General features: G+C 46.0%; 1 protein-coding gene and 1 long non-coding RNA gene across 2 annotated transcripts in view; one reads left to right on the top strand and one right to left on the bottom strand.

The window, feature by feature from the left end:
- The window catches only part of LOC144753899 (uncharacterized), a 199,429-nt gene extending 189,579 nt beyond the window's left edge, over positions 1-9,850 (top strand). The window contains exon 3 of the long non-coding RNA XR_013594589.1: positions 8,334-9,850. This is a non-coding gene — a long non-coding RNA (uncharacterized LOC144753899). The remainder of the gene's footprint in view (positions 1-8,333) is intronic.
- The window catches only part of SKAP1 (src kinase associated phosphoprotein 1), a 1,469,988-nt gene that overhangs the window by 1,232,055 nt on the left and 215,256 nt on the right, over positions 1-22,677 (bottom strand). The window lies entirely within an intron of this gene.

Here is a 22,677-nt window from a genome sequence, read left to right as displayed (position 1 = left end):
CATACTCCCTTACTAAGGGGAGTAGAATGTGGTGTTTGAACCACATCACAGGTCACAGAGACACCATCGCCAGGTGAATCAATAAGGCCAGCGGGATTCTTGATTTTGTATTGGGCCTGTTTTATCCCTCAGATGCCTTAAGCTTCAATAGTGTATTGAGTTCTGCGGTAGCCCGAGCCTTTAAGTCATTGGCATTGTGCGCTACACCATTTGAAGCTCAAAGATAACCTTCGTTTTGCAAGCACAATGGATGAGTCTATAAGTTTCCTAATCAGACTAAGACTTCATAAAGCAGAAAAACAGATCCGACAATCTATGCCTCTGATGAAACTGCACCAGCTTAATGCTGGCGGACTTTGAGGTCTGTAATCCCGCCTTCAAGGTCGGACAGCCATCTTTATAGACAGTTAAGGTTGCCCATTTACAAACGGTTCCCCGGCCTCAGTATAATGGAAATACTAATTTTTTAAGGGGACGTTTAAAAGTGGATACCCTCACTCTTGGTCTACTGGAAATGCAAACACTTCTGTTCGTTATTTGAGTTAGCGCCTCACAAACTTTTAGAATAAGTAAAAAAAAGTACTAGGATCTTATACATGGTGATCTGTTCAACTGCAGATAATGGCCGTTTACACAACAATGCAGGTCTGCGCCGTTTCTCCAATACTTTGAGCAGGGTGTAATTGTGTAAGTCATCCCTTTCATGTATATGTTGAAGCACAGGTACCTGGCCGAGGTGGCTCCCTCACTCAGGCAGAGGCGGCTGCCGGCTGGTGCTTAGGGGTACAAGGGTGTTGACCCACTACCACTGATAAAACAAGAAGCTGTCCTTTGCAGCTTTGAGCTGCAGAAATGAACATACAGAACCGGACTCGAATGTTGCTTTGTGTGAATTCACGTCCATGTCCTCTGGAGCTCACAAGCAAACTGCGCATGTCAGTAGCAAAGGTGAGAGGGCATCTGCAGGGCTCCATCTATGGGTTGTCCATAAGTGAGAGGTGCTTTTCATTTACATTTACATAATAAAACTTACTAAAGGCACGCAACTCAGCGTTTCACTGTGCTAAAAAAAGTATGTTCAGTCTTCAGAATTGTAACCGGAATTAGCAGTGGCGGCTGCTGCGGTGCAGAAGTGGTGTGGCAGGTTGAGAGGGGGAGGCGGACGGATGGGGGGAAAAAAAGTAAAGAGGACTTACCTGCTGGCTGCCGCCTCTGCTCTGTCCTCTTCTGAGCCCCAGCACCACACAGGCTCCCAGACTCCCTTAAGCCAATCACGATGCTGCTGTCATGCTCATCATGACAGCCCAGCCCCGGCCCGCCCTACACTGGCTCAGACTGAAGACTGAAAAATAAAATGATAATAACATTGTGTTATTATCGTTTTATTTCTCCTTTTTGCACAGCTCAGAGGGCAGTGGGGCGACGCTCCTCCGCCATAACAGAGGAGTGTCCGCTGGGAGTCAGGGGTAGTATTGTAGAAGGGGGTTGTAGACTATTTGTGTAGATACACTTCTAAAGACAGTCAAACACTGCAGACGGGAGGTTGGCTCGGATGCTTCTTTGCCTTTTGAGATGCTCAGCTTTAGCTTACATTTGTTACCATAGCAGCAATGCAAAGAATCTCATGCAGGTTATAATGCAAGCCCAGTCCTTACCATGACAGTCTTTAGATCGGGGAGCTCTGAGAAAGATCAGCATGTTGGACGAATGGCAGTACCAGTGACCAATTATCAAGCCGCCTGTGAGTCGACCGTGAAGGGCTGTAGCACTGGGAATAAACAGGACAAATCCACCATGCCTGCCTGACTGTTGTTGGAGTTTGGCACAGAGAGCAGCAGTTCGGGAGTTGAAGCTAAAGGGTACTCTTTAGGGTCATGTAGCTAAGCATGTGGGGGATATAGTATGCATTTCACTTCCAGGAATACCTTCAATAATTTAGTGAGGAGAGAAAGATAACCTTACCCTTCTTCCCCATTTGCAAAAGGACAGGGGAGGTTACAGGTGGCCTGGTGACTAGAGTTGCTGAGTTTGGAACAGGGAGAACCCACTTTAAAACCCAGCCTCAGCTCAACGTCCTGTTATTCAGAGCAAATCATTTAATTTCCCTGTGCTAAAAAAAGGAACAAACATTTGCAATGCAATAGGTCTCGCATTTACGCAGGTTTAAGCTATTGGCATTGTAAATGACAAAGTCTTTTATTTATGTTTTAAAAACAAAAATATAAATAAAAAGCATTGTCATTTTCAATGCCAATAGCTCAAACTTGCGTACATGCGAGACCTATTGCATTGCAAATGCGTGTCTGCTTTGCCACCAACATCCCGATAGCCACAAAATTGTCCAGTTTGGTTCAGAGTTATCACGTTTTTTTTTTAACTTGCCCATGCATTCAAGTCTTCCAGTAGAAGGGAGATGAAGTATTTGGCCTCAACATTCAAAAGGGCTAGAAGAAAGCAGCATTCGGGGTTTGCTATTGGCCCTTTTTAGGTCTCGCTGAAGCCATCCCGTTAGGGATGCTTTGGCGAGAATAAAGTAAGGGCTTTCAAAAGTGCACCCAAAGCGTGGATCGGGTACAGCGCATGTGAGCACGTCCACGCGCATTGTGCACAGCTTCCATTTGCCACCAGACACCTCGTGCGCGCGCGCCGCCTCTGCTGCCACACGCATTCAGCTCACCAGGCTGCACACCCCCTCACCCCCATATGCTCGCTCGCCAATGTCCCTCCTACCCTTCCTTTGACGTCCGCCGCGAGTTCTCACAGGCTCCTCTCCGCCCCCTTCCTTTAATGGCCCTCTCCCTCCCCCAGCACAGAGCTTGCATTGCTTGATTCTTGAACAAACCTACACTCTACAACCTCCTCTTCTTGCTTCCTGAGCTTCTCCTTCCTGGCTTTTGTTGCTTTGCATTCGTTTACTATTGTGCCCTTGTAGTCTTATTAACAAACTTCGTTATTCTTTTTTGAGTTTCTGGCATTAGCAAGTTGCTGTTGGGTGCTTCCTTTCTTCAGAAGCCACGTCTGCATGTCTTTTTTTTTTTTTCATTTAGAACTCCAAGACGGCAATTTAATAAAAAGCCAGAACGGCCGGCAAAGAATCATGTCTTATGCGCTCCCATGCCTAGTAATGCATGAACGTGGATACATCACTGGTGGCTGCTTATCTGTTCTGTAGTTTCACCTTTGGTTTCTGGTTGCAGCCAGGCACGGTCAGTGGGTGCAACAGTCCCTGGGCGGGCGGCTCTGGGAGGATGTTACTGGTGCATTGTTTATCCTCATCCGTGCACGCATGGTCTGGCGTGATTGTGACTCAATGGAGGGTCTGCTGCTTTTAGAAAGCACACTTGGTGAGGACACTGGTGAGGTCTCATAGCTCTGTTGAGAGACCAGTTGTGTGGTCTGATCCACACCCATTTTTTGTTTGATAGCCAATATAATTTCTTACCTTACCCATACAAAAGCACACGGTTAGAGACCGTATTAGCCACAATCATAAGACATTGTTTTAAAACTTATATGAACTCCAGGGTTATTTGCTTTTAAGAGAAGCTGATGGACATTAACTATGTGACGGTAGCACCGAAGCCATTGCTTCTTATTTTTGTATAGTACTTTTTATGTCACAATGTAACAGTAACCTACTTTTGTGATCACTTTTTTTTTAAGGAACTTCAAGTTAAAAGCACACCCAAAAAATGGACAATGGTTTCAAAAAGTGCATGCTCTCCAGTGAATCTAATTTTAATTTGATAATTAAATATACACGAAGAGCAGTTCTTGTGTATGGACATGGAACATTTCTTACCTGCTTTTGACCTTCCCATTGCTGCTCGATGTGAGATGCATTCTTCTACCCACAAGACTGTGCCCTCCCCTCCCCCAATCAACTCCAGGCAATCATGTTTTAGAATAGCTTTGATACACGTTGTCTTCAGTCCTAGCATATTCTCTGCACTCCCTACCTAGGTCATGGCCGTTTGTTGATGAAGAAAAAAAAATCCAACTTCAACATGATGGCATTCTAAGCATTTGGTGTTTCAAGGTACTTTCATTGTTCAACTTGTGTGTTTTAAATAAACGGTGATCAACCCCTCACCTTTCACCCAGTAGTGCTAGTTACATCTTTAATCCCGATGTTTTCTCATGTACCTTCTCAGAACACCACTGAAAGAACTGGATATGTATTGGTAAAACGCCCCACCCTAATGGGAGAGACCGAGAGAGTGGCGTGCATAAGTCCTGTAAAGCTTCTGTTTTGACAGTCTCGCTTGGAACTCTCATCTCCCTGATTTTTGCAGTAGGAGTCACTCTGCTCTTGTAGCCCCAGGATGCTAAAACTTGCGGATCCTCGCTCATCGTTGTTAATACTTGGTGGTACACCACACTCTACCATTTTACCAGGGCCGCTTTTTTTATTTTACATTGCAATAAAGGTCAGCGCGCTAACGTGTCTCCTGCAAACGAGCGCCCAAGCTTGGCAGCACACATTTAACTTTATCAGAAAGTTTATTACAGTGTCCAGCTAGTTTAGAATGTGGGCAGTTCTTGATTGCATACATTTTTGTTTCTAAAGTAGATGAAGTTGTGCCTTTGAGTCCTTAAAATTGCTGACCCATCGGCTCTCGACTGTGGGCTTTGTTGACTCCGTATTTATGACTCACGTCTGCCTTGTTTACTCTTGATCAGTACGGATGGCTAGATTATTTCGTGTCGGGTGACCTAGAGTTCCCTGATATATGCACGATCAGTGATCGGAAATGCAGTTTTACAAAGTTTCACCAGAGATTACGAACTGAGTTGTGTAACAAACAATATGTTTATTTTAAAGACCTGGTTATATGTATGTAACCAGCTGTTTGGTTTATTTTTGCATCGCATGTGCAGTAAGTAATATGAAGAGGTTGGCCTGTGTTGAGTTTCTGTAATACTCGAGTCTGACTCCATTTTGTTCTGTGCCACCATTTTGTGTTGCCCTCACGTAGGCCTGTGAAGGTAGCCTGGCGAACAAAGTGGCCTGGCCTTCTTAGTCCATGTATACATTAACTAGGTTTCTTTCTGACTCTGGAATGAACTGTAAGAAACTGACCTCTTCACCTGAAACTGACCTCGCAAAGCCAATTTCCCTGATCGATCTTTGTCTGAGATTGCCAATCAATGTTCAGGACATTGTTAACTTTTAGTTTCCTTGCACATGCCTTATCTTGTTCATCATCTGTTACTGTTTCTTTTTTATGTTTCTTCATTACATGGGTTATGCTTTCAATTATAGGTTTGTCCGGCTTTTGGAGATTGAATTTGGGACATTCCTAATGATTAACTTTTGGGTTGGGATACTGTACATGTAATCATGCCATGCCCTGCAGTGCCATCTAAATCAGATTAACCTTTCTGAACTATGTAATTATAATGTTTTGCCCATATCCTGCTAAAATCCAAAAGGCTACTCACCTGCTGACCCTCCAGATTTTCCATTTGTTTAGGAATGTAATTGGTACAACTCCCTTATATGCCTGGGGCAGGATAAAGAGTATATAAGACGTGAAGTAAGACCATTCTAGCAGACTGCCTCATTCAGTTGCTAAGGCTTCTGTGTGACGTAGTCTCACCTCATTTAAGGTTAATAAAAATGTTTTTTTATATTTCAGCTTCATGCCCAAATTCTTTATTATTGGTTTGAATGGACTAAGTATCAGTGCGACCCTTGAGCAGGAGTTCAGATTTCTTCAGTGTGATGCTAATTGTTGAATTTTCCCTCTGTTGAGTGGTGTTTGGAAATCGACGTAAACATGTGTTTTGATTGGTTGTCTTTTCTTTACATAGGCAGGTTGGTTCTTTTATAGTATGCTACATAGACACATTATTTCCACGAGGCAGCACTTTTATTGATTGCAGTAAACATGGGTTTTTCCTAGTAAGGCACTCCTGCCTGGGCGGTATTTACAATTTTTTGCCCTGCCTCATTTATCAAATTTAGACCACTGCAGGAATTTCTATTTAAATAGCTGACTCTTGTGCTTTCTAAGTGTTGAGCTAAAACTCCATAGAGGAACTCAGAAAATTAAACTTTTTAAAGTTTTTCAGCTGTGGCCACACTTTACAGTTTGTAGATGATGATGAACCTTTCCAGAAGAGTGTTTGATTTGGCACAGCAAGAAAACCATTCCAGTTTTAGTTGGAATGGTTGACGGGTTGAACTAGTTGAACCACTTCAAGCTCCCTGTTCCTCAGTTATGTAATTGTAGTAGACTATTCCCTGGGGATTCATTTGGCGCACTGTCACCCGTGGGCCTTGATTTTCCTCACTGCTGGCCATTAGTTTATTTTTGCACTTGCTTAAATGTGAGTGAGCACATCCACGTTATTAAAGCAAATTGCTGCAACGGAATACTTTTTTCTAGACTTCAAGCTGTTTACTGAGATGAAATGCATTGAGTTGCTGATCCATGCCACTGTTCAGCCTAATTTGATGATCACAAGTTTATATAAGAGCATGAACTCTGCGTAAAACAAAGTTGCTGTAAGGCCTCCATTTGTCACGTACACAAAATTTACAACTAATTAACCTCGCAGTGTAATGGGATTATTCATTTTTTATGATTTATTAGAGCTGGGCATTCAGTTTTGCAAGGTCTTTTTGAACTTTTTTGTTGCTCTGTCCAAAACGAAAAGCTGAGGTTGAAACATCTTGGCAGTACTTTCTCATTTATTTAATTTTAGTTAAATAACTTATAAAGCGCACCTTCTAGGTATCCTGACACTAGGAGCCTATATGTAAACGAAGTGCATACTACTGTTGAGGGTGGACAGCTGTGATCCTAGTGTTACACCGGAAGGAGTGAAATCTTTAGCGATTTTTTGACATGTAGTAGATCCGTTAGAGATCTTAGAGCAACAAACAGGGAGCTTATTCCAAAGCTGAGCTGCTGTGACCATAAAGGCTCGACCGCCCTATCGTTTTTTTTTAAAAAACATAATTTTGCAACGCAGTTGAGGTTTGCAGATGCTGAAGAAAGGCATCTTCCAGGCACATGCTTTTGTATCCATTTTTGTAGAGGCAGGGGGCCTTTTCCCTGTATTGCGGGTGAGTAGTGCGCTATACAAGTATCAATTTACAACTATGCACAAAGATTTAAAGGCTAGCCTCTGATTTATTAGAAGTCAGTGCTGTTCTTTCATGGCCCTGGAGGAAGATGATCTCCATGCAGTCTTTCTAGTAGGTATTCCGGTACTTTGAGTAGCAGTGTGTTACAATAATTAAGCTTACTAAGTATCACGCTTTGCACACATGTTTTTTGCATGTGGGGGCCACATTGGTGAAAGTTTACCTAAACTTCGGAGAAGAGCAAAGCAGGTGCCTGCCACTTTGTTTACAAGACTCTCCAAGGATAACTTATCAGAGGTGACTTCTAAATTGCACACCATGTCTGATGATTTTTTTTCCAGTTAATACTTTTATTTTACTTTACATTTACTTAATACTGTTACTACTGCTTAATGAGTTGTAGTCCGCATTCAAAACAATCTTTGACATAGCCAATAGGTCTCGCTTTTGGGACCTTATAAGTGTTTAGCCATGCAACAGTTGATGTTGTTGCATCAAGGATATTGTGCTGCAGTACTAAATACTTATAAGGTCCCAAAAGCGAGACCTATTGGCTATGCCAAGCACTATGAGAATTTAACAAAAGCATGGTCTCTCTGTTCACTACTAGAGGAGCTCTATAAATATCAGACGCAAGGTTCTCTACTCACTAGCAAAAGACACACAATTGATGGATGGAATGCAGAACAAATCAAAACATTCACCTACAGTCAAGAGATCTGGGTTAAATCCATCATTCTTTTGCTCACCATGCCACCCCAGTTTAGACCTGACCGTATGCAATAGGTCTCGCATTTGTGAGAGTTTAAGCTATTGTCATTGTAAATAACAATGCTTTTTATTTATGTTTTAAAAATCAACTAGTAAATAAAAGGCATTGTCATTTACAATGCCAATAGCTCAAACTCTAGTAATTTCGAGACCTATTGCATTGCAAATGCTTGTTTTGTAAATGGGGTGCCGTATCGATCCCTTCCAAGATGAAGGCATGGATTCTGTAGTAATAGCGGTTTTACACCAGCAGGGACCAAAACTCAGCATCCTGCTTATATACCGAGGCAGGAATGCCGTTATTGCTGTGGGATCCATTGACTCTACTTTTCTGGATGAGGTTTGCTATTCTGTTGGCCGTGAAGGTTGAGGTACTATTGTGATATGTGGTATTGGGAAAGGTATGCATTGGAGGTTTTTGATTCTTTAAATTATAAATATTTTTGTATATGTTTCTCTGCAGCCTCGAAGTCCTGTAGAAGGGAAGAAAAGCTTTGACTGGACTGACCATTTGATTACCATATGTAACAAAGAAGAATATTATAAATAAAAATGAACACTAAAAGTAATACATAATGAATTTGTCTCTTTGAACATATTGATGGACTCAATGTGGAATACCTTGTGACCATCACTGATAGAACGGATTACATTTAAGTCATATTGGATGAACAGATTGTGTATTTCACATAATTAACACTTTTTTTGGGTGCTTCTCTCCTACTTGTGTTTGTCTAACTTAATCCTGACTGTTTTTGTGTCAAGCTGCCACAGGATTAAGCACAGGGAAATTAGTGACTTTTTGTGGTTCACCCTAACAAGGATTGTGTTTTTTATTTGAGTGGGGCCTCCACCCCTCTCAACTAATAACACATTTCTTACAAGGGGACTAATTGTTATTTATTTAGGGAATCTTGTTAGGACGGTGTCAAGTATTGTTGCATTTTATCCAGAATTGCAATTCGCTGAGCCTTTGTAACATTTTGCTATCCTTCTGCTGACGATGTGATTTATACTGTGTATTTTCCTACAAAAGAGGTATCCTTTTGGAGATGAGCCAATGTTGCTTTCCTGATTCCTAGAAATCAGACGCAGCTTGATTTATTGCATTCCCTGGACTTGAAATAATTTGCAGATTCTACTTGAGCAAGACCCTGAGTCTCATGTTGCACTTATTAGCTTAATGCCAGTTCTTAACTAGAACGGTCAACTGATTTTTGCCATTCATTGAGCCTTTGCTGATTTCCCGTATATGATTTATTATACATTTGAGCTAACCACATTTTGTCTTCTGTAGTGTACTTCAGCTTTTAATAAAATTAATGGCTTCTAACTCATCTTTTGTCAAGAGATGGCTTATGTAATATATGTTGTTACTGGATTTGCTGCCTTAGGGGCAGTTTACCTCCTTTATTCTTGAGGACAACACCACCTCGATCCTGGTTGCAGTTCTTTATAGCACAAACCCATATTGGAGCGCTTCACATGAGCACCAGTTACAGAGTACACAAGGACACATTCATTTTTGGTAGGCAATGGGAGATTAAGTGAGTTACCCAGAATCACAGGATGTTGAGCCAACGCAGAGACTTGAACCTGGTTCGTCAGTTCCAAAGTCGCCAGCTCTGGCCCTTGTGCCACATCCACTGATCAGATGGTTTCACTCTAGAGTCTTATCCTGATTGGGCCTGATGCCCTGTGTGCAGACATGGGGCACACGTACAGTGTTAAAATAGAAAGTGATGAAGGTGATCGGGGGAGTATGTCTGTAAAAGTTGTGCAAGATCATGTTTCTGATGACACTGAAAAGGAATTCATCTATACAGCACTGTTATGTATAGTCAACTCCAGGACTCTGTATATGTTTGCATGCGCGTGTGTCCCTGCGAGGACACCGTACTGTTGTTGACCTCACCAGTTGTCCGTTGATGTTTGACAGTTAACAGCTGGTGATCCTGTGAGCAGCTGTTGTACCTTGCGCTCCGCGATCGGAGCCCGTGCTGGCAAATACTAATAAAGAACTTATTTCTATCAAGACTTACATGGAGTTCTTTACAAGCACGAAGAATGTTGTTTCGGATTTTGTAAGTATTTGTTAGCCTCCTGTGCTATCATCTCTAAAACAATCTGTAACCTACATTTATCACCTGTGCTCTGCTGCAGGCACTAGAGCTGCCTTACAAATATTATACAATGAAACTTGTAGGTGGGTGCAGCAGGCGCTTCAACCTCCTCGGCTGACATCAAATGGAGTCCGTCAGTGACCAAATAAGTAAGCCACACTACCACGATCTCCTTGTTGCCATTTTCGTTAGTGGCTTAGTATGTAAAAAGTGTGCAGAAGTAGACAGCCATTGATCTCACTCCCTTTGATCACTGCCCCATGCTTCAGATTGTCATTTCCACCATTGCAAACAGCCCACTGTATATTGTTCCCTAACCTCGGAGTTTACACATAATCTGAACAAAAAAACAGAAGGCCTTTCCCAACTATATGGCATTACGTTACACATGTTAAAGTAATCAGAGTCAGAGTTCCTGCGAATAGAACCTGAGACCTATAGAATATGCGCACAGTTCTCACCTGTGGCACCTAAACCCACTAAGCTATATACGTCCAGCCTTTCAAATCAGAAACATCCCAGCTGTCAACACGCATCAACAACCCCACTCTGAGAACAGCACACTCTCTTCTTCCAGAGCCACTGTCCCATATTGGTAACCCGTTTCCAGTCACCAAGCTGCTGCTTCCAGCTACACTTCCGCTGACCTGGGCGATGCCTCGTCCTATGCGGAGGACGGACGGGCTACCAAGAGACGGTGACCGCGGAATCAGGGGACATGAGAGACACGACCTCAGCCGCCGGAAGACGTAGTCGCCTCAAAGCACAACAGCAGGTCTGTCTGTGACCACAGACCGCCCCAAATCTACAAAGAAAACCCAAAACACTTGGAACGCTGGCGTAGCTTACTCTCCAGCACGAGCTGACAGGCAGGTGCGCTGAGGAAAGTGGGTGGGAGCAACGTGCCCATCGTTTTTTTTATTTAAACAGAAACAGTTGCCATGCTGTTTGCGAAAGAAAAAAAAAACAATTGACACTCAAAGTGAGGCATGTGCAGTAAGACGGGACTGGCAGTGACTGGGTTCTCAAGCGCTCTGTGACACGAAGGGAGGCGGAGGGTTTCAGGTGGTTATTGAGCGCCTTCCTTAGAACAGGTCAAAGTATCTAGGGGGGGGTTGGTTTATAAGATCGCAGGGTAAGGGTAGTGAGATGAAGTGAATACTTCAGAAGTACACATACACTCAGTGGGATAGCAAGCAATTTGGCCACCCATGGCGGTCCCCGTGTTTGCAGCCCCGCTGCCTCTGAACTAAGGGAATGACTCCTCTTCAGACAAAGTGGTAAATATATGTATGATGATAGTACCATCTTCCAACAACAGTGGTGCCTGAATTCATTAAAGTCTTGGACAAATGAGTATTCCTAATAGGAGAGCAAACAGACTGGAGGGTGTGATGTGTTGAAAAGAGGCTCGCGCAGTGGTGCTTGCTCGGTTATGAATATCCATATAAATGAGCACCTTTGATTTCACACCAGCTGTGTCTAGTTTAGTTTATCGAGCCTCTATTGTGCAGAGCTTCTGATTGTATTCGGATGCTCTTTTCCTCGAACAATTATATTTTTGGGAATACTTTGTTGTAATGTGGTGCCCTCTTGCGGCAGTTTGTGGTTGTAGTTGCTTGCAGTGGCTCAATTCAGTAATACGAAGAAAAGATCAACACTAATTCGCCGATCTGTACCATCTGCTGTCAGGTGTAGAGATGAGTAAGTTAACGGATCCGTAGGGAAGCAGACCGAGCGCTAAGTTAGGGAGTCGGTACGTGTGCGCTGTAAGATAGAAAGTAGGATACGAATCATCTAAATTTTGGGCATGTAAATCGCTCAACAAAGATTTACAGTAATTTAATGTTTGTGGATTTCCCCAAGTACATTACATATTATCACTACACCGAGTGCCATTTATTAAAAGTAATCATTTCTGAGCATGACTGTAGACGTATTCACGGTTTCCCATCACCCCATTAGAGATTGCTTCCTGAAAGCGCGAGCAAGGCTAATAAAATATGCAGTCTGGGTGGGTGGGGCCTAATAGCGACATGCGGACACCAACCCCGCTTCCAGAGAAGCCGGACACAGAAACAACAACAATAGGTCTCGCCAAGGCGAAGCAGCGCATGCGCTGCAACGCAGGCGAGACCTACAAACTAAATGTGAAAGCGCAGTCTTGTTGCATTGTAAGGTGCACTAATTCCCTTGGGTCAGGTTCACACTAGAACGAACTTCAAACAAATCAAGACAGTAGTCAATGCCGATGAATGGTCACAAACAAAAACTTGAAATCATAAGTTAATATTTGTGCACTAAACCATTGTCATTTAAAAATGAGCACGGCAATACCCTAAAATAGACCATACTCGTAAGTCACCGATCGCCTAGCAAGTAACCTCCTGTCTTTTCGTGTTCTCACTGTCTGACTCTAACCGGATATGGCACCGACAATTATTCTTCCAGTCAGTGACAGGGCACAGGAAGACAAATAACAGCTGATCTCAGTAAGGTACAGGCACATTAGATGCACTGTGTGCCTTGTCAGTGACACAATAGCATACCGATGTTATGAACTACGGGTGCCACATCCACTGGAACTTTACTCAAAAAAGCAAACCAACCCACTGTCGCAGGGTTTCTGTTCTCACACAGAACTGTGCACAGAGGATTGGAACCTCGGAGAATTAGGGTGACCCAAAACTCACCTAAGTACCCAACAAACCCCTTACCGAGCTAGCTACAGTGTCTCATTGGTAATAACAAACTCCCAATGTTTAGACAAACCAGAACATGAACTTACAGTACCTCAGGATACGTGGAACTCATGAACACTCTTTCGTTATACTATCATTACAAACCAGAACATGGAGTAAAGAAGAACACATGTGCATTTGAAATGTTTATTTACTAATGCCGTCTTCTCAGGCGCAGTATCTTAGATAATACAAGTAAACATATTATCAATAGCAAAGTTACCAGCATAGTCACTAGTACATAAACAGCGAACGGTGACAGCATGATAACATGCTGTAAATGAATAAGAGTTAACAACACTTATATCGCACCCTCCCTAACACACATATTATATTATTAGCTAAGAAGGTCTCTTTGGGTTGTATTAGGGCGGGCCCATACCTTAGTGTCCTAGCATGAAGGAATCACATCAGCATACACCAGCTCTCTCTTCATGTGAACCGCATCAAGTGTGTTTTTGTGCCTCAAGCAAAGCAATATAAAACCAGCCTCAAGCCCAAAGTTGGCAGAAGCTGCACTTATGTTATGTCTATGAAGCCGTGAAGATCAGACCTCATAACAAATCTGTATCGTGTTGTTCCTGAAACTTCAGCACTCTCTGTACAGACATAGTTTATTAAGCAAAGCTGATATCAGAGTAATAACATATTATTCTCATGTAAACCACAACGAACTACTAGGGTGAAAGCTAAATCAACAATTAAGTGTCGTGTGCAGAAGTTGCAAAAAGGAAAAATGGCGTTTAAACCTCTAATGAGCCTATGCTAACTTAACACGGTATAAAGATATTCAGTAGCTACATGACACCACACTATGTCAAAGAAAGCACATATTATTTATTATATACAAAGAAACACTTTTTTCCTTATGTTGCATTATACCTTCTGCAGGGAGGAGAGAATTGTGCTTTTCACTTAAATTACAAATGCATATTTAAAGCTTTTAGCTATCCCTCTATGGTAAAAAATGGGGACTAAAAGGAGCTTGTTGGCATAATAAAAAGCAACAGCAAAGTTGTGACGCCTACCACACACACCCTACTTCGCATCTCCTAACTTGGTGAAGTGCTCTCTCGGAAGATAGGTGGAGAAGCTTGTGACAATTAGTTGGTTGGCTTAAAAGCTGTGGGTGTTTTGGCGTGGTGGATGTTTTGGCGAGGTGGGTGCGGTGGCGAGGTGGGTGTGGTAGGATGGGGGATACAATAGCCTTAATGAAAAGTGGGTATTGCTGGCTTCACTATGGCTATCCCTGGTATAAAGGTGCCCCTCCCTAATTGACGTTCTGGGTTTTACACACCAATCTGACTATTCCTAGCATCATTGTACCCATAATTGACATACAATGGTATTCTTGACAAGAGTGCGACGGTTGCACAGCGCTACATATCCTTGACTTAATGTGGACATACTTGACATAACTATGACTACCTCTGTGACACTGTTTCTTATGTTGAGCATCCATGGAATTTTAGGAATGATGATGATCAGTAGGTATAAACCACTGAATATGTCCATGCACGACAATGGTATATGGGAGTGCTTTGGTAAAATCACAACCAGCTCTTTAGGGATCAAACATTTATTCAGTGAACATTAAAATCTAGTATATCAGGAGAAAATACCGTTTATATGTTCATGACGCTTGCACGTTTCTATTTTGGGGAAAATTTGCTAGTTTATGTACATTTAAAATTCTGTATTTCATATTTTCAGAAACTGACATTATAAAGTTTCAGACAGAATGATTCATTTGCCTATATTTTAAGCCTGGTATTTGAGAGATAATGTTGAATTTGGGAGGCTTAATTATGATTTTGGTTGCTTGGTCCCAGGGAGCACTTACTGCAGTCGCTATTATTTCATCACTTGTGGGATGCATCTTTTATATATAGTGATGAGGTTTCTATTATATTATCACACCTGCAGTATGAGACCTGAGCATCCCCTGATCTTGTAAGCTCCATTTAATTAAGCAGTAACATTGCATTATGAACCAATAGAATGTGTCTACCTCTGGTCTCTGTTGTATGATTTGTATTACTTTTGACTGTGCTACAGAATACTACTAATTTGCCCCATGGTTTCTGTACACCGTTATGACTCTTTTTTCAAAATATTTTTGTTGGGCAACACCCAAAGCTATCTTTTAGTGAGTTCAATCATACACAAGGTACGCATTTGTGCCCTGCCACTTTCAAAGTCCACCAGCCATCACTCATCTCAGGGTAGCTTCTACCATTTCCCCCGACAAGCCCCTATGTGGCACGTGCATAACTTGCCCCAGTTTGTCTGGGGTCCTGAAATGTTGCCACCGTTCTCACAGCTTCAGAGGCCTGGCATATTTTTCTGGCAAAGCTATATTTCATCAACATAGAGAGGAAATATAAGCCATACTGTAAGTCTATCCGATAGGCTAATAGACATATTTAACGGTATCCCCTTGAAAATGCAGATACATTTATCCATCGCAAGAGCAAACAATGAGGGAGGTGGGGCAATGGCCATCTCTCTATGGTGCCCCCCATAACAACCATGTCTCAGAGGCTCAGAACTATTTTGAATTCGAGCCATAAGCTTATAATTCACAAGCTGTATCCCATTAATAATGCGAGTGCTAAAGGTCTCTGTTGGTAAAGATTTCCTGCCACTGAAGTCAAAGACTTTGCATGCAGAGAGGCCACAGCCAGGTTCAGGCTGGTGTCTATAAACTAACTGGGTAATCACTTTATGCATTCTCACAGTAATGATCTCACTGAGGATTTTGGCGTTCACAGTTTTCGTGGGCAAGGACATGTATGAGGCGCAGAGCTAAGCACTTTAACAGGAAAGACACAGCCCCTTCTGTAATAAAGATAGCACCGTGAATATACAATGCAATAACAACCGTATAGGTGCGTGGCCCCACTAGGGTGACCAACCGTCCGTAAATTTCACGGACAGTCCGTAATTTCGGCCGTCTGTCCGTTGTCCGTGAAGGATTCTTTAACGGACGCCATTTGTCCGTCATTTTAACTGGGCACCGGTCCCACTACCCCAAAGCCGGCACAGCTTGCACCCACCTCCCTTCTTCACTACGATGCTGCACCAAAGCTCCTCAGACACCCCGCAGCACTGGAGAGGCACAGTGGGATGGCAACCCTCACACCTCCAGCCCTTGATGAGCTGTTAAGAGGTGCTTGAAGGTGACTGAGAGGGAGGGGCTGCAGATTCAGGAGCAGGGGGCATCCATTCAGATGCAACCAGCCCTGAATGGTCTGTAGTTTAGAGGGGGCTCAGACATTCCATTTCTACCCAGGGCCCCAAACATCCTAGACTCCGCCAGATTACACAGAGGCAGCACGTGGTTCTCTTCACAGAGCTTAATCACTGTCACTAAATTGTAAGCAAACCTTGGTTCTTCAAACATGCAGTCTATAATGTGATAAAATAAAGAAAAGGCACAATCGTAACAAAGTATGGAGGACAATCAGTTCAATCAGTTCTCTTAGAATATCTCCTGTAAGTACTGTACATCACAGTGGGGGATGGCATTTTGGACAGGAGGGGGCGAGGAGCCCAAGATGATACTAGAATACTGCATGCGCACCCCTGTGCCCACCCTGGTGGATCCTGTTCCCCCTCCTGTGATGGCTCCTGTCCCCCCTCCTCCCGCCTGTGATGGCTGCTGTCCCCCCCTGTGGTGGCTCCTGTCCTCCTCCTCCCCCCGCCCATGATGCCTCCTGTCCCCCCATGGGAAGGATGGATGGATGGATGGATGAGGGGAAGGATGGATGGGGATGGATGGATGAGGGGAAGGATGGATGGATGAGGGGAAGGATGGATGAGGGGAAGGATGGATGGATGAGGGGAAGGATGGATGAGGGGAAGGATGGATGGATGAGGGGATGGATGGATGAGGGGAAAGAGGGGAAGGATGGATGGAGGGGAAGGATGGATGGAGGGGAAGGATGGATGGATGGATGAGGGGATGGATGGAGGGGAAGGATGGGTGGGTGAAAGGATGGATGATGAGGGGGAGGATGGATGATGAGGGGGAGGATGGATGATGACGGGGAGGATGGATGATGACGGGGAGGATGGATGATGACGGGGAGGATGGATGATGACGGGGAGGATGGATGATGAGGGGAAGGATGGATGATGAGGGGAAGGATGGATGGATGGAGAGGTGGGTGAAAGGATGGATGGATGATGAGGGGGAGGATGGATGGATTGATGGGGGAAGGATGGATTGATGGATGGATGGATGAGGGGGAAGGATGGATGGATGAGGGGGAAGGATGGATGGATGGATGAGGGGAAGGATGGATGGATGGATGAGGGGAAGGATGGATGGATGAGGGGAAGGATGGATGAGGGAAAGGATGGATGAGGGAAAGGATGGATGAGGGGATGGATGGATGAGGGAAAGGATGGATGGATGAGGGGAAGGATGGATGGATGAGGGGAAGGATGGATGGATGAGGGGAAGGATGGATGGATGAGGGGAAGGATGGATGGATGAGGGGAAGGATGGATGGATGAGGGGAAGGTTGAATGGATGGAGGGGAAGGATGGATGGATGAGGGGATGGATGGAGGGGAAGGATGGGTGGGTGAAAGGATGGATGATGAGGGGGAGGATGGATGATGAGGGGGAGGATGGATGATGAGGGGGAGGATGGATGATGAGGGGAAGGATGGATGATGAGGGGAAGGATGGATGATGAGGGGAAGGATGGATGATGAGGGGAAGGATGGATGATGAGGGGAAGGATGGATGGATGGAGGGGTGGGTGAAAGGATGGATGGATGATGAGGGGGAGGATGGATGGATGGATTGATGGATGGATGGATGGATGGATGAGGGGAAGGATGGATGGATGGATGAGGGGAAGGATGGATGGATGGATGAGGGGATGGATGGATGGATGGATGAGGGGAAGGATGGATGGATGGATGAGGGGAAGGATGGATGGATGGATGGATGAGGGGATGGATGGAGGGGAAGGATGGGTGGGTGAAAGGATGGATGATGAGGGGGAGGATGGATGATGAGGGGGAGGATGGATGATGACGGGGAGGATGGATGATGACGGGGAGGATGGATGATGACGGGGAGGATGGATGATGACGGGGAGGATGGATGATGAGGGGAAGGATGGATGATGAGGGAAGGATGGATGGATGGAGAGGTGGGTGAAAGGATGGATGGATGATGAGGGGGAGGATGGATGGATTGATGGGGGAAGGATGGATTGATGGATGGATGGATGAGGGGGAAGGATGGATGGATGAGGGGGAAGGATGGATGGATGGATGAGGGGAAGGATGGATGGATGGATGAGGGGAAGGATGGATGGATGAGGGGAAGGATGGATGAGGGAAAGGATGGATGAGGGAAAGGATGGATGAGGGGATGGATGGATGAGGGAAAGGATGGATGGATGAGGGGAAGGATGGATGGATGAGGGGAAGGATGGATGGATGAGGGGAAGGATGGATGGATGAGGGGAAGGATGGATGGATGAGGGGAAGGATGGATGGATGAGGGGAAGGATGGATGGATGAGGGGAAGGTTGAATGGATGGAGGGGAAGGATGGATGGAGGGGATGGATGAGGGGATGGATGGAGGGGAAGGATGGTGGGTGAAAGGATGGATGATGAGGGGGAGGATGGATGATGAGGGGGAGGATGGATGATGAGGGGGAGGATGGATGATGAGGGGAAGGATGGATGATGAGGGGAAGGATGGATGATGAGGGGAAGGATGGATGATGAGGGGAAGGATGGATGATGAGGGGAAGGATGGATGGATGGAGGGGTGGGTGAAAGGATGGATGGATGATGAGGGGGAGGATGGATGGATGGATTGATGGATGGATGGATGGATGGATGAGGGGAAGGATGGATGGATGGATGAGGGGAAGGATGGATGGATGGATGAGGGATGGATGGATGGATGGATGAGGGAAGGATGGATGGATGGATGAGGGAAGGATGGATGGATGATGGATGAGGGGAAGGATGGATGGATGAGGGGAAGGATGGATGGATGGATGAGGGAAGGATGGATGGATGAGGAAAGGATGGATGAGGGAAAGGATGGATGGATGAGGGAAAGGATGGATGGATGAGGGAAAGGATGGATGGATGAGGGAAAGGATGGATGGATGAGGGAAAGGATGGATGATGAGGGAAGGTTGAATGGATGAGGGGAAGGTTGAATGGATGAGGGAAGGTTGAATGGATGAGGGGAAGGTTGAATGGATGAGGGAAGGATGGATGGATGAGGAGATGGATGGATGAGGGGAAGGATGGATGAGGGGAAGTATGGATGAGGGGAAGTATGGATGAGGGAAGGATGGATGAGGGAAGGATGGATGAATGGATGGGTGGGTGGTGAAAGGATGGATGGATGATGAGGGAAGATGGATGGATGATGAGGGGAAGGATGGATGGATGATGAGGGAAGGATGGATGGATGATGAGGGAAGGATGGATGGATGATGAGGGGGAGAATGGATGGATGATGAGGGGGAGAATAGATGGATGGATGATGAGGGGAGAATAGATGGATGGATGATGAGGGGAGGATGGATGATTGATGGGGAAGGATGGATTGATTGATGGATGGATGATGAGGGGAAGGATGGATGGATGGATGGATGAGGGGAAGGATGGATGAGGGAAGGATGGATGGATGGATGAGGGGAAGGATGGATGGATGGAGGAGGGGAAGATGGATGGATGGAGGAGGGAAGGATGGATGGATGGATGAGGGGAAGGATGGATGAGGGGAAGGATGGATGAGGGAAAGGATGATGGATGAGGGAAAGGATGGATGGATGAGGGGAAGGATGGATGGATGAGGGAAGGATGGATGGATGAGGGGAAGGATGGATGGATGAGGGGAAGGATGTATGGATGAGGGGAAGATGGATGGATGAGGGGAAGGATGGATGGATGGATGAGGGGAAGGATGGATGGATGGATGAGGGGAAGGATGGATGAGGGGAAGGATGGATGAGGGAAGGATGGATGAGGGGAAGGATGATTGGATGAGGGGATGGATGATTGGATGAGGGGATGGATGAGGGGAAGGATGGATGAGGGGAAGGATGGATGGAGGGGAAGGATGGATGGAGGGGAAGGATGGATGATGGATGAGGGATGGATGGAGGGAAGGAGGGGGAGGATGGATGATGAGGGGGAGGATGGATGATGACGGGGAGGATGGATGATGACGGGAGGATGGATGATGACGGGGAGGATGGATGATGAGGGGAAGGATGGATGGATGGAGAGGTGGGTGAAAGGATGGATGGATGATGAGGGGGAGGATGGATGATTGATGGGGAAGGATGGATTGATGGATGGATGGATGAGGGAAGAATGATGGATGAGGGGAAGGATGGATGGATGAGGGGGAAGGATGGATGGATGGATGGATGAGGGAAGGATGGATGAGGGAAGGGATGGATGGATGAGGGGAAGGATGGATGGATGAGGGAAGGATGGATGGATGAGGGAAGGATGGATGAGGGAAAGGATGGATGGGGCAAAAGATGGATGAGGAAAGGATGGATGAGGGGATGGATGAGGGAAAGGATGGATGGATGAGGGAAGGATGGATGGATGAGGGAAGGATGGATGGATGGATGAGGGGAAGGATGGATGGATGAGGGAAGGATGGATGGATGAGGGGAAGGATGGATGGATGAGGGGAAGGATGGATGGATGAGGGGAAGGATGGATGGATGAGGGAAGGTTGAATGGATGGAGGGGAAGATGGATGGAGGAAGGATGATGGATGGATGAGGGATGGATGGAGGGAAGGATGGGTGGGTGAAAGGATGGATGATGAGGGGAGATGGATGATGAGGGGGAGGATGGATGATGAGGGGAGGATGGATGATGAGGGGAGGATGGATGATGAGGGGGAGGATGGATGATGAGGGGAGGATGGATGATGAGGGGGAGGATGGATGATGACGGGAGGATGGATGATGAGGGGAAGGATGGATGATGAGGGAAGGATGGATGATGAGGGAAGGATGGATGATGAGGGGAAGGATGGATGGATGGAGGGGTGGGTGAAAGGATGGATGGATGATGAGGGGGAGGATGGATGGATGGATTGATGGATGGATGGATGGATGAGGGGAAGGAAGGATGGATGGATGAGGGGAAGGATGGATGGATGGATGAGGGGATGGATGGATGGATGGATGGATGAGGGGATGGATGGATGGATGAGGGAAGGATGGATGGATGGATGAGGGAAGGATGGATGGATGGATGAGGGGAAGGATGGATGGATGGATGAGGGAAGGATGGATGGATGGATGAGGGAAGGATGGATGGATGAGGGAAAGGATGGATGAGGGAAAGATGGATGGATGAGGGAAAGGATGGATGGATGAGGGAAAGGATGGATGGATGAGGGAAAGGATGGATGGATGAGGGAAAGGATGGATGGATGAGGGAAGGATGGATGATGAGGGGAAGGTTGAATGATGAGGGAAGGTTGAATGGATGAGGGAAGGTTGAATGGATGAGGGAAGGATGGATGGATGAGGGAAGGATGGATGGATGAGGGAAGGATGGATGGATGAGGGGAAGGATGGATGGATGAGGAGATGGATGGATGAGGGAAGGATGGATGAGGGGAAGTATGGATGAGGGAAGTATGGATGAGGGAAGTATGGATGAGGGAAGTATGGATGAGGGGAAGTATGGATGAGGGAAGGATGGATGAATGGATGGGTGGGTGAAAGGATGATGGATGATGAGGGAAGATGGATGGATGATGAGGGAAGGATGGATGGATGATGAGGGGAAGGATGGATGATGAGGGAAGGATGGATGGATGATGAGGGGAGAATGGATGGATGATGAGGGGAGAATAGATGGATGGATGATGAGGGGAGAATGGATGGATGATGAGGGGAGAATAGATGGATGATGATGAGGGGAGGATGGATGGATTGATGGGGAAGGATGGATGATTGATGGATGGATGGATGAGGGGAAGGATGGATGGATGAGGGGAAGGATGGATGAGGGAAGGATGGATGGATGGAGGAGGGAAGGATGGATGGATGGATGAGGGGAAGGATGGATGGATGAGGGAAGGATGGATGAGGGAAGATGGATGGATGAGGAAGGATGGATGGATGAGGGGAAGGATGGATGGATGAGGGAAGGAGGTAGGTGAGGGAGGATGGATGGTGGGGAAGGTTGATGATGAGGGGAAGGATGGATGTGGGAAGGATGGATGGATGAGGGGATGGATGGATGGATGAGGGAAGGATGGATGAGGGAAGGATGGATGAGGGGAGGATGGATGAGCGGGAAGGAGGATGGATGATGAGGGAAGGAGGATGATGAGGGAAGGAAGGATGGAGGGATGGATGGAGGGAGAAGGGATGATGGATGTGGGGAGGAGGAAAGGTGGATGAGGGGAAGGATGATGAGGGGATGGATGGATGGATGGATGATAGGGAAGGAGGGATGGGGTTGATGGAGGAGGAGGGAGGATGGTGGGGAAGGTGGATGGAGGGTTGGATGGTGGAGGGAAGAGGATGAGGGAAGGATGGAGGGTGGAAGGGTTGGATGGTGGGAGGTGGGTTGGAGGGATGGGAGGAAGGGTGGAGAGGGATGGAGGGTGGAGGAGGGTGGAGGTGTGGAGAGGGAGGTGGATGGGATGAGGGATGGTTGGAGGGTGAGGAGGGAGGGATGGATGAGGGAAGGAGGTGGATGGTGGAGGGGAAGATGGATGGGTGGATGAGGAGGGAGGAGGGATGGTGGAGGGGAAGAGGATGAGGGAAGGATGGATGAGGGATGGAGGGAGGTGGGGATGATGGAGGTGGGATGGGGGAGGAGGGGTATGGTGGGTGGTGGGGAAGGTGTTGGGAGGAGCCCGGGCAACGATGCCTAGAGGAAGCTGGTGAAAGGAGGG

This window comes from Lissotriton helveticus, chromosome 5_1 (genome assembly GCF_964261635.1).
Source record: "Lissotriton helveticus chromosome 5_1, aLisHel1.1, whole genome shotgun sequence".
In the NCBI taxonomy this organism is placed as follows: domain Eukaryota; kingdom Metazoa; phylum Chordata; class Amphibia; order Caudata; family Salamandridae; genus Lissotriton; species Lissotriton helveticus.
The sequence above is the reverse complement of the archived record's forward strand: the minus strand, read 5'-3'. Positions and strand labels throughout refer to the sequence as shown.